The sequence below is a fragment of the Gigantopelta aegis genome, chromosome 11 (genome assembly GCF_016097555.1).
Source record: "Gigantopelta aegis isolate Gae_Host chromosome 11, Gae_host_genome, whole genome shotgun sequence".
NCBI lineage: Eukaryota > Metazoa > Mollusca > Gastropoda > Neomphalida > Peltospiridae > Gigantopelta > Gigantopelta aegis.
In genome coordinates, this window is record NC_054709.1 from 2,148,903 (window position 1) to 2,159,024 (window position 10,122).

The following is a 10,122-nucleotide window of genomic DNA, read 5'->3' on the forward strand; positions in this document are numbered from 1 at the left end:
ATATCTAAATGTCGCATTAAATAAGGTCAAACCTGCCATTGGTGAGATACGTGTCGTCATAAAATGTTTGTTTTTTTCTCACCTGGCCAGTAAAATCCTGTAAATTGAACAATCTAATTAAAATTAGCTCCACTATTACATGTGGATCTAACACCAGCCAGTTGGAGCTCATGTCCACCAATCAAAACCTTACTTGCAGAATCCTGCCAGTGATTGAAAAATAATTTGAAAACATTCCGAATTATCCTGAGGGTATACGATATGTTTCATGTGAATTACGAATGCCTTATTTAGACCAGTAGAACTCATTTTAATCGGATTGCTAACAACACTGCGTAGTCCCCAATGTCCAGGTAACATTTCGTCTGTAAATAATAATTTAAATATTGACCAATCACACTTCGCCTTTTATAATGTTATTTGGGAGCATACAAATTCTAAAAATATCGGGCGTGTCTATTTTACTGGCCGCAATACAGCGAACCATACCAATACTTACGGAGTGGGTTATCAGTCTTCAATTTTACATTATCAACAAAATTATTTATTTCATAAAATAAAACATGTTTTACGGCATTCGTAATTCACACGAAACATATCGTATACCCTCAGGATAATTCGCAATGTTTTCAAATTATTTTCAAATCACTGGCATGATTCTGCAAGTAAGGTTTTGAAATTGAACTAGTATCAATGTACCAGCCAATATTTTGCTTAAAGGAACAGTCCTGAGTTTACAACCATTGTAAAATGTTTCCGACCAATAGAGCCTTTTCGATGACATAAAATACAAATTAAATACATTTTCTTATTTAAAATATCAGTGTCTGTATTTACAAGATGTTTGTTGTTGTCCTAATGCTTGTAGTAGCCCAAACCGGATTTTACCTCCCAATAATTTCGTACGTACGAAAAAATATATAAACCGAGTTCTGCAAACATTAGTATACGACCGCAAACATATTCGATATACAGACACTGGTATTCTAAACCAGAACATGTATTTAGTATGAAATAGTAGTCGCCAACAAGGCTCTGTTATCGCAAACATTTTATAATGGCTGCAAACTCAGGACAGTCCCTTTAAAACGTGCGGAGTTCTACTAAAATCGGGATAACAAGTTTTGTGAGGAACTCGGGTAATCAAAGACGCATCACGTAATATCTTGATGCGCAGTCAGTCGGGGATCGATCCCCGTCGGTGGTCCTATTGGGCTATTTCTCGTTCCAGCCAGTGCACCACGACTGGCATATCAAAAGCCATGGTTTGTGTTATCCTGTCTGTGGGATGGTGCATATAAAAGATCCCTTGATGTACTAATGAAAAAATGTGGTGGGTTTCTTCTCTAAGACTATATGTAAAAATGTGTCGGGCCGTAGCTCAGTGGTAAAGCGCTCGCATGATGCGCGGTCGATGTGGGATCGATCCCTGTTGGTGGGACCATCTGGCTATTTCTCGTTCCAGCCAGAGCACCACGACTGGTATATCAAAGACCGTGATAAGTGCTATCCTGTCTGTGGGATGGTGAATATTAAATATCCCTTTCTACTAATGGAAAAATGTAGCGAGTTTCCTTTCTAAGACTATACGTCAAAATTAGCAAATGTTTGACATCCGATAGCCGATAATTAATAAATCAATGCGTTCTAGTGGTGTCGTTAAACAAAACAAACACAACTTTGTGTGTCAAAATGTTTGACATCCAACAGTCAATAATAAATCAATGTGCTCTAGTGGTGTCGTTAAACAAAACAACTTTACGTAATATCTAAATCGAGCAGCTTAACCCTCCATTTTTTCCCGATTTACTTTAAAAGCTCCTATAGAGTGAATGCGGTGCGTGCGTGCGGCCCAACTGAGTCGTCCGCAGCTTGCTGTTTTGGGCATATACACCATATACGATTATTTAGGGGCGAGACGTAGCCCAGTGGTAAAACGCTCGCTTAATGCGCTGTCGATTTGGGATCGATCCCCGTCAGTGGGCCCATTGGGCTATTTCTCGCTTCAGCCAGTGCACCACGACTGGTACATCAAAGGCCGTGGTATGTGCTATCCTGTCTATGGGGTAGTGCATATAAAAGATACCTTGCTGCTAATCGAAGAGTAGACCATGAAGTGGCGACAGCGGGTTTCCTCCCTCAATATCTGTGTGGTCCTTAACCATATGTCCTAAGCCATATAACCGTAAATAAAATGTGTTGAGTGCGTCGTTAAATAAACAATTTCTTTCCTTCCATATACAATTATTTTATTGCTGCTGCCCGCATGTGTTTTGCAAATGAACGCATCCAGTCTAGACGTTCTCATTAAAACTAGTGTATTTTGATTTGAAATATTGTAATATTTATAACCCTGATGTATATGTTCACTAGAACACCGCGTGTTACTATTGTCAACAACACGCGTCACACGTAATTAAAGCAAAGTTCTATGTGTGATCATTGATTTACTACCATACATTATTGTTTCAACGACTAAACTGTAAATTAATATTTACAGGACCGTACCTATCCTAAATTACTTGGGAGTGGCAGTAAAACCCAATACACAATCATTAATATAGGTTTTTCTTCGGCTACACAAAATTATATAACAAAGAGAAGAGACAACGTGGGGGTGGGGGAGAGAGAGGGACGGAGGGAGGGAAGGAGACAGAGAGTGGGGGTGGGGGAGAGAGAGGGACAGGGAGACACACACATACACACACACACACACACACACACACACACACACAGAGAAAATAATAATTATTAAACACCTGTCGCGTATCCGTGGTTTATCACTTATTATTTACGGTAATGAGTAGTTTACTGTTTGCTGGACACAGTTTACGACGTAGTCGCCAGCTGTACACGTGTGGTGTAGATACTACTCCTGTTTAGACTGTCGGACGCAGAGATGTTTGTCTGAAACACGAGCGATCAGAGATTGAACATAAAAGGTGAGAAATAAACGTTAACTCTTTTCTCAATCCACGATGTATATAGGGATGTATATAGTGTATAGTGAAACGCGGGTGGATAGGAATGAGAAGTATATATATATTTTACACCAAATTTCAGTACCAGTATTTGGAGACAAAGATGTCAGTAAATGTTTGTTTAGCTATAGATTTAACTAATTGTATTGATTTTATTATCTAGTCTGCTACAGAAAATGGGCTTTCACAATTAGGGAGGGTTCGTTGTTTTTAAATTATTATTTTCATTTGATTTAATGTTTTTATATTATTTTATTTAGTATGCATAGCAACATATGCATTTACGTACTCAAACTGTAATTTAAAGATGGAGGTAAGTACGTTCAGCCTGCCGTTTGTAGCTAACGCTTGCTATCCTGGTTTTCACGCTACACTTTATATTAAAGGGACAAACCCTAGATTTTAAAACACTACAGTATATTTTTCACCATTAGAGCCGTTTATGATCACTGGAATCAAACATTACTTATATTTTATTGTTTAGATTATCTATCCATTTCCGTAGAACCGAAGTGTTTCTGGTCATTCTATTCTTTCACAAAAAGTATTTTTCATATTTTAAAAAACGCACGTACGTCCGAGTAGTAAAGTTATTGATTCGTTTGTTATTTACCCGGAAGCCATAGTTTTTTGTTTTTGTTTAATTTCTCCGATGAGACAGTTACAATCGTAGATTTACGTCCAACTAAGTCACGTTTACATTTACGACCGTCTTTGAAAATAAGGTGCTTCTTACACGTAAACGTAAATCTACGGCAGACGTAAATGCTAGCCGTAGACGTAACTTTACACCTTTTTGTAAATATGCGTCCAGGGATCTACCTCAGTCGATAATGCGTGGACACTGATTACTGGAATATTCTAGAACGGACGTATCACATGTAGACACATGTCTACACTTTTTATTATGTATTTGTAGAAATATACCAACTAAAAAAGTAAAAAGAAGCAATATAGACGTTGGAAGTAACTTCTATCGTGTACGTAGCAGGTAATGCAGGGCGCACATAAAGTCGATACTTTTATTAATGTGCAGAGCGACTTCCTTCCCTCTATTTAGCAAATTTAAAATGGCGTGCACATTTTTTATCTTGTCGTTGGAAGATTTATTTTATTAATAAAGATTCAAGTACTTCAATCGGGATTTAGCGAGTAGGGTAGGTTATACATTTTTGGTTTGTGTGTTCATTTACTGCACTATTTCGGTTGAGAAACGGTTGAAACATGGTGACACAAGTTTTGAATACCAGCTATATATTGGGTATGTAAGAATATTCGGACGTAGAAAGAACCACACTTTCTATGTCCCTTCGGACTACGTAGAAGGCTGTCATTTATGATGTAAAACGTATATCTGGTTTTTACATATTCTCTCTCCTTTAAGCTTTTGGAATCAAAAACTCTCTTAAATTTCGAGCGACGATTAATATGTTAAACTCGGTGTGAGTGGGAGCCGGTACCGAGGTAGGAACCCAGTACCTACTAGCCTTAATATGAAAATATCGCGCCCTTTAATCTACCCTTTCCCTGGACAATTATATGAATAGCCTAATGTTATACTGCAACAATTAGTTTTAGCCTCAGTTGGGGTGGGATAGAGGTGGGGTCGTCCGGATACCCGACACCCCAGTCTACGCCCCATGGGCCCATTTCACTAAATATCGTAACGTCTGCTACTAGCAGTTATACCGGTCGTGCGTTTACACGTGTTTGGCATTAATTTCACGTAGAAAATTACATCATTACGGAAGCTGGAGTATTTTAAAGACAAAAGAAAATGAAATATGTGTATTTCTGACTATATTTGTTGTACTATAATAGTAATAAGAATTGTGGTTTGGTCGTAGATTCACGTTTACGTGCAAAACTAGGCTTACGATGTTTAGTAAAATTGGGCCCAGGGCCCCTTTCCACGACGCGATCTTAGCCCTAAGATCAACTTAAGAGCATAAGGTAGCTATACGCTTAAGGTAATCTTAGGGCTAAGATCGTTTCTAGTTCCAGCCAGTGCACCACGGCCGATATACAAAAGGCCGTGGTATGTGTTATCATGTCTGTGGGATGGTGCATATAAAATATTCCTTGCTACTAATAGGAAAATGTAGCGGGTTTCCTTTCTAAGATTATATATGTGAAAGTTACCAACAGCCGATGATTAATAAATCAATGTGTTCTTGTGGTGTCGTTAAGATGGCGCATGCGTCAAGATGACAAGACGAAGTCTCAAGGATGTCTCACAATTTTGAATGTTTTTATCTATCCAAAGTATGAAATTTAAATAATTGATGTGACTGAATGTTGTGAAACCCATGTAAAGAGTTGTGGGAATCTTCTGAAGTGAAAAATTGCTAAAATGAGTCAAAACGAAAGTTTGAACAATGCCACATACGAGAATGGGCAATTAAATGTAGGCAATATGGCGGCCGAGGTGTATCAAGGCGGTGCGGAATTCATATACATGATGAACACTACCCAGCCAAGCCAAGCCCATCCACAGCCAGCAGTGAGTATTGATAGTAGTAATGCTCTGTCACCGCCTGCTTGGGCGAGGACCTTAATGGACCGACTGGTCAACATTGAACAGCAAACATCAAAACTGAATTGTTTACCGGCCATTGAAAATAAATTATCAAATATTGAATGTTCCGTATTTAGACTTACCAATGAACTGAAAACAACAAAAGATAGAGTCGGTACACTAGAGAAGAGTTATCAATTTTTGAGCGACTCGTTTGACACGTCAAAACAAGAACGGTGTAATATTAAGCACGCAGTTACCAGTGTCGAGAAATTGGTTACAAATGAAAAGAATGATGTAAATGCGCGTTTGGAGGTCCTCAGAATTCAAATGGAAAAACTTAGCCGTGATAACTCTGATTTACATGAAACAATATACGACATACAAACACGGTCCATGAAAAACAATTTGTTGTTCACTGGAATAAGGGAAAGTGAAAAGGAAGATACTGAACATGTTTTGTATGATTTCATTGATAATCAATTGAACTTTGACACATCCCAGCTTTACTTTGATAGAGTGCATAGATTGGGTAAAGTGAGGAAAGACAATGAAGGCAATGTAGTAAACACGAAACCAAGACCCATAGTTGCGCGATTCGAAAGATATCAAGATCGAGAAGCTGTGCGCAGGAAATCGTACATGCTAAAGGGAAAGCCAAATGGAATCATGGAACAGTTTCCCTATGAAATCGTCGAGAGACGAAGGCATCTTTTCCCACTGTTTAGGGAGGCTAAACAAAACAATCGGCGGGTTTCTTTTGTTGCGGACAGGTTATTTGTTGATGGAAAACGCATCTACCCAACGGAAACCCCAGTATTAGCAAATCCAAGCCGACAGACACGACACAGAAGCTCAACGACATCGCCAGAACAACAGGCAAGCAAACGTAGCTGTTACGATCGCCAAGCCCAAACTTCAACCTTTGAAGCGATTAGTAAATAGGGGTGTGGAGGGGGACCGGAATGCGAATCCGTTAGGTTTCCGTTAATCGTTCCAGTGTGCGAACCTGCTTACCTCAAACTGGGTTTTTTGAATGTATGTGGTTTAAAATCGAAGCTGAATATACCTGAATTTTTAACATTTGTGAACAACTATGACATATTGTGCTTTTGTGAGACCAAAACTACTGAGTTAGATTCCATAGAAATACCAGGTTACCATTTCATAATGAATAACAGAAAGTGTTATTCATTAAAAACGTCAGGTGGAATTGGTGTATCGGTGAAAAACAAATATGTCGATAATATTGATTTTACTATAGCTAGCCAATCTGAGTATATTTTATGGTTTAAATTGAAATCAAAATTGCTTAGCAGCAATTCGGACATAGTAGTTGGAGCTGTATATATCCCGCCCGAAGGATCGCCATACAACACGGAAGATACATTTCAAACAATAAACTGTGAAATATCAGAAAAGTTATTATTGACTACTCGTTTACTTCTTGTTGGTGACTTTAATTCCAGAACGAGTTTATTGCCTGATTACGTTCATGTTGATAATAATGTTACATGTTTTTAGTGAAAGTCACGACGTTTTTTTGTTTAACTGTTTAGATGATATCGATGTTTTAGACTCCTTAAGTACACCAACTAGTAGACACAACCAAGATAGCGGTAAACCTAATAATAATGGTTACAAATTAATTGAAATGTGTAAAATGAATAACCTTTATATCTTAAATGGTAGAGTTGGCGACGATAAATACATAGGAAAAGTCACGTGTAAAGGTGTGAGTACAGTAGACTATGGGATAGCAACGCCTGAAATTTTTAATATTGTACATAATTTTAAAGTATGTGATTTTGACTGGTTATATTCCGATATTCACTGTGCCATATCTGTGACTATCAATTGTAACTCTCACGACACGACGGCACAAGCTGTAAGTCCACGCCAGAGTTCACCGACAAAGCCACGCAGATTGGATAAGACGCTGCAGAATAACTTCACACAGTCTATCAAGCAATCTGACATTGAATCTATACTGACTACACTATCGAACACTACTCACACTTCTAAGACTGCTATCGACAGTGCTGTAAACCAGATTAACAAACTATTTATTAATACCGCCGGTGCTGTTTTCGGTTTCGTAACCCCCAAAAATCACTTCAAGAAACAACGCGTTAAGCGTGTTCACAAGCCATGGTTTCAGAAAGATTGTGTTAATGCAAGAAACGCGTTTCACGGGGAAAAACATAAGCACCAACGACAAAACAACGAAGACAGTATGCAAGCTTTAAAGTCCGCAAGTAAACAATACAAAAATACGATCAGAAAATACAGCAGTGCACACAAAAAGAAACTAGAAGATGACCTTTCTAAAAGGATTGAGCTGACCCTAAAAGTATTTTTAAAGTTTTGAAAAGAAAGCAAGATACACCAAATAACAGCCCTTCGATAGAAGAATTTTTCGAACATTTTAAAAACATTAACTATTATATTGATGAACATGACGACAATCTATGTGATGTAGATGACATTGCTGCATCGGTGGATACAAATGAGATTTTAAATATGACTATATCCGACGATGAAATCTTAAAAGCTGTTAAGCATCTTTAAAAATAGCAAAGCAGCTGGTCACGATAACCTTATTAACGAACACATCAAAACCACGATTAACATGTTCTTGCCTGTGTATAATATACTGTTTAATTTAATTTTAGAGAGTGGACATTTTCCAGAAGAATGGCTGATTGGTATTATATATAACTATATATAAAAACAACGGAGATGTGGGATGTGTTGATAACTATAGACCTATAACTCTATTATCATGTTTTAGTAAGCTGTTCACTAATGTGCTCAATAATAGAATGACTGATTATCTTCAAAATAGCGATACGCTATCGGAAGCTCAAGCTGGTTTTTAGACAAGGTTACTCAACAAATGATCATGTGTTTTTACTTCATTCGATAATTGAACTGCTAAAAAGGAAGAAGGAAAAATTATTTTGTGCTTTTATCGATCTCAAAAAGGCTTTCGACACTATATGGAGGGTAGGGCTTTGGTCTAAACTGTTAAAGTATAATATTGATGGGAAAATGTTTAGAGTCATTCATAGTATGTACAGTGGAATCAAATCATGTATTAGAAAGGAGAGTAAATTGTCGAACTACTTTGCATGTGATATAGGAGTGAGACAAGGAGAACATTTATCACCTCTTTTATTCTCATTGTTTATAAATGACTTGGAAGAGTTCTTAAAGTCGCAACAGTGTAAAGGTGTTACTATTAATGCTTTTGACTTCGACATATATCTGGACTTGGGCATAAATATTCTTACTATGTTATATGCAGACGATACAGCCCTATTTGCAAGAAAAGAAGAGGAACTGCAACATATATTAAATGCCTATGACTCTTATTGCAAAACATGGAAATTATCTATAAACATCTCAAAAACCAAGATTATTATATTCGGAGGCACCAAGAAGGACTATACTAAAGTATATTATTTAGATAATTTTGCCTTAGAAAATGTAAATGAATACAAGTATCTGGGAATATGGTTCGAAAAAACTAACAAATTTAATCAATGTAAAAATAATTTAGTACAACAGGCTCGAAAAGCCATGTTTTATATCTTGAAAAAATCGAATGAATGCTGTTTGTCAATTGAATATCGACTAAAATTATTTGACGCTATTGTTGTTCCAATATTACTGTATGGGTGTGAAATCTGGGGTTTTGAGAATACTCGGATAATAGAAAATGTACATATACAGTTTTTACGTTATCTAGTACCTTTAAGAAAGAGCACACCTGTATATATGTTGTATGGAGAGTGGTAGGAAACCACTGTCGTTAACAATATCTGTACGTATGGTTTCTTATTGGGCTCGTCTTTTAACGGGAAAACCTACCAAACTCTCTCTACAGATCTATCATCTATTATATCATGATAATATACAATGTGGTATGAACCATAAATGGATAACATATACTCTTCAAAAAAAGAAACGCAAAAGGGTACAAATGGGTTATAACTCCGATTTTATGTTTCCTACCGGTTCATGCTTTGTGAATATAAGGTCATTGCATGTCCCAAACACTTTCCCACGGTTACATTCGATAAAACGCAGCTACTGTACAATAAAGTTCCAAAATGTGAATATTCGCAAAAACGCAGCCACGTGCAAACCATGTCACCACTGCACGTGCGTTGTCTGCACGTGCAACATGAACACCGACAGTATAAAAGTGCAGGGTGTTCGCTTGCCTGGCCTCTGTATCTGGCCGACAGTTGACAATCCAGGACATGCCACGTCTCAGTGAACCGCAGAGAAACAATGCCATCGGCCGACTAGACGCAGGCGAATCCAGAACGGCCGTTGCCAGGGCATTCCATGTGTCCCCAAGCACCATCTCCAGACTGTGGGACCGTTACCAGCAACATGGATCAACACGTGAACTCCCTAGATCCGGTCGACCACGGGTCACTACCCCCGGGCAGGACCGCTACATCCGGATACGCCACCTTCGGGAACGATTGACTACTGCCACCTCCACAGCCGCAGCAATACCAGGTTTGCGCAGGATATCCGACCAGACCGTACGGAACCGCCTACGTGAGGTAGGAATTCGTGCCAGACGTCCAGTTCGAGGTGTCA